Source organism: Olea europaea, chromosome 20, assembly GCF_002742605.1.
Source record: "Olea europaea var. sylvestris chromosome 20, O_europaea_v1, whole genome shotgun sequence".
In the NCBI taxonomy this organism is placed as follows: domain Eukaryota; kingdom Viridiplantae; phylum Streptophyta; class Magnoliopsida; order Lamiales; family Oleaceae; genus Olea; species Olea europaea.
Genome location: NC_036256.1, coordinates 7,786,045 through 7,789,878, shown reverse-complemented (window position 1 = coordinate 7,789,878; position 3,834 = coordinate 7,786,045).

Genomic DNA, 3,834 nt, shown 5'->3' with positions numbered 1-3,834 from the left:
ATAAGTTTTAACTAATTTACCTTTAATCTGAATTTAATTTTAATTTTAATTTAGTTTTCTTAGTTAGTTAATTAATTTAGAAAAATACTACAGTGTTTTCTATTTTTCCTTTTCAGGACTTTGTATGCAAGGTTCGAGAACCGGAGATCTTGCTCAATTTGATTCGAAAATCGAGCGAACGTTCAGGTCGAGAACAAGAGAACAATTAGAAGCACACCAAAAACAGCAAGCAAAGCTCATGGCAAAATAAAATCCGAATCAAATACCCATCGGTGCTAATTTGGGTGTAGCGCAACCGAATGAAATTGCAACCAATGAAAATGTTAGGTTGATGGGAGAGTATATGGTTCCATCGGTCGTGGATAGTCAATCTAGTAGAGTATATACATCATTTGGTCAACCAAATTTTCACTTGAGGACAGATGTGATCAACATGTTCTAAAATGCATTGCAATTTATTGGGAAACCTACTGAAAATCCCAATGCGCATATCTCAAGATTCTTGGACATGTGTGCAACAATCGATTATCTAGGTGTTTCAAGCGAAGCAATTCGGCTGAGGCTTTTTTACTTACACTTTGAGAGATTCAGCTAGGGATTGGTGGGATACTTTTCCTCTACACAGCATCACCATTTAGAATAGTTTGAGTCAGAAGTTCCTAAATAAATATTTCTCACCTAAAAGGATTGCCAGGTTGAGGGACGAAATCACCACATTCACTCAACTTGACTCGGAGTACTATTATGAAGCTTGGAAAAGGTACAAGGGGCTGTTCTGTCAGTGTCCACAACATGGATTGCAAAAATGGCTCCAGGTACAATATTTCTACATTGGACTAAATCCAATAAGCAGGGCTAACGTTAACTTCGCATGCGATGGTTCCATCACAAAGAGAATAGTGGATCAAGTATATCAAATCATGGAGGATTGAGCATTCATTAGTGCACTGTGGCTTACTGAAAGAACAAGTGTAAAGAAAGTAACTGGGATACATGAGGTGGATCCATTAATAGCAATCTTAGCGCAGCTGGTAGCTTTAGCTAAAATGGTGGATCAGATGAATACCATTCAAACAGCCGGACAAAAATCTAAGCACTGTGGAGGAAATAATGAAAGTGTTGATTGCACCGTGGGTAGTCCTTTTACTCAATCACTAGAGGATGTAAATTATGCTCAAAATTTTCAACGACAACAACACAATCAGAATCCTAACTCCTACTACCTAGGCTGGAGAAATCACCCATGTTTTCAATTGAGCAACAATCAAGGAACTCAGATTGCGCCACAGCAGACTGCACCACTAGGTTTTCAGCAGGTCGAAAATAAGTCTTCATTATAAGATCTTGTTACTAAATTGGCGGAGATCTCGACTCAACACATGCAAAGAACAGATAAGATTTACAAGTTCAAGGAGCTGCTATCAAGAATTTAGAAAATCGGATGGGACAAATAGCAAAAGCACTCTAAAAAAGACAGCAAAGAACACTGCCAAGCAACATGGAAACAAATCCTAAACAACAGGTAATGGCAGTAGAAGTTATGGAGAGTGAGGAGATTGAGGCAATCAATACACGTAGTAGGGTTAAACTTCCAGAAATTACAGTTGACAGACGGGTGACAGAAAATAAACAGGCAACTTTTACAGATGAGGTGCAGGTGGATAAATATGAACAACTAGACCAAGTAGTTCCATCTCAAGAGCTAGAAAATCTACAGGTCAAGGTAACCGTTCCTATCAAACCTTATGTGCCTCCAGTCCCATTTTCACAGAGATTACAAAAGAGGAATTTGGAAGATCAATTTGCAAGGTTCTTGGACATCTTCAAGACGCTTCATGTCAAAGTCCCATTGATTGAAACTATATCTCAAATACCAAACTGTGCAAAGTTTTTGAAGAAGATCCTATCCAAAAAGAGAAGGCTTACAGATTTTGAGACCGTCAAGTTAAATGAAGAGTGTAGTGCCATTTTGCAGAGCAAATTACCTCATAAACGACAAGATCCAGAGAGTCTCAAAATACCTTGCTCAATAGGAAAAGATTTAGATTTTAATTGCTTATGTGATTCAGGAGCAAGTATAAACTTAATGTCTTTCCCTATATACAGGAAATTAGGATTGGAAGAGCTAAATGACATATCTATCTCCCTTCAATTGGCAGACAGATCAATTAAATACCCACGAGGAATGGTTGAGAATGTACTTATTAAAGTGGGTAACTTCATATTTCCCATCGATTTTGTTGTCCTAGATATAGAGGAGCCATGGAATGCAGCGTTACTTATCTTGGGGCAGATCCTTTCTATCAACAAGCCGAGCTGCCATAGACTTTGAAATTGGCGAACTGACATTGAGAGTGGAAGATAAGCAAAAGAAGTTCAAGATCTACAACACTATTGAGAATACATTACATGAAGAGATCAGCAAAAAGTCTAAGAAAGAGTGCAAGTATATTGCTACAAAGGTGCAACAAGGCTTGAGAAAGATGGAGCCTAAACATCTAGTGAGCGTTGGACGAGAGAAGAATGGAGAGTTCAAGGTTTGGACGAAAAAACGAGGATGCAAGGCTGGAAATTGTAAGGAGTGCAAAAGCTCAAAACACCTATTTAAGCCACCGTAATCAATTCATCCGTACAGTCTAGCTAAAGACTATAAATTAAGTGCTTATTGGGAGATAACCCAATCTTCTAACTCTTTTATTTATTTTGCCTTCTGCATCGCATAGCATATAGATTTTTTTTGATTACTAGGTTGCATTAGATTTAGGCACGTTTTAATTTGTAGGGTATCACCATCCTTAATACTTCCGTTAGGCCATTGGATTTGTTGTTGGATTTTGATTGTTTGGGCTAAGTAACAAATGTTCTAGATTTCTTGATTTTTAATGTTTGACTTGATTGCTATGTGTAGGGACATGACTTCATGGAACACTCAAACTGTTACACCCCATTTCATACTAGTCAAAGGTCAATATTATTTATTCAAAGTCAAATGTTTGACTGGTTAAAGTCGAAGTCAAATAAGGACTTAATTGAAGTAAATCATTTTAGTGGGACGTGAACTGACCAAATTATTTTTGAAGGTTTATTTTACAAATTGACATCACTTGAAGGTTTAAGATAGATAAAATTAAATTTTCGGGATTTACTTTTTATTAATGGAAGTTAGATGACTAAATGTCAATTTTAATTGAAGAAGCGGGCCTTCTTCGCAAAAATGGATTGGTGGAGAACAAGTGGCAACTTACTAGCTAATCTCCCATTTTCATATGATATATGAGTAAATTTAACCAATAATCACTGAATTTTACACTTGATTACTACTTGCTCACTCATCTTTCACATATTACTGAATGCTCACTCATCTTTTCATATAATTACTCATTTACCACTCGTCTCTTCAAATAATTGGACTACTTTTACGGCAAATTTTCGACAACTTCCGACCACAAAGAATGTCGAATTTTGATACTGTTGGAAAGCCCACGATGTCCTCTTCAATTACCACCCAAAATTTCATTATAACTCCAAGAGATTCGATTGAAAAATTGCCTTAAAAGTCGTCAAAAAATTCTGAAAATCTGCCCAGATTTTCAGATTTTTTGGGCGACTTTTAAGGCAATTTTTCGACAACTTTCGACCATCAAAACTATCTAATTTTGATACCATTGGAAAGCCCACAATGTCCTCTTCAATTACCACCCAAAATTTCCCGATAACTCCAAAGGATTCGGTCGGAATAAACCCACAAAGTCAGCATCCCGAACTTTGTCCAGATTTTCGCCTTTTCAAGATGCTGACTTTGTGGGTTTATTCCGACCGAATCCTTTGGAGTTA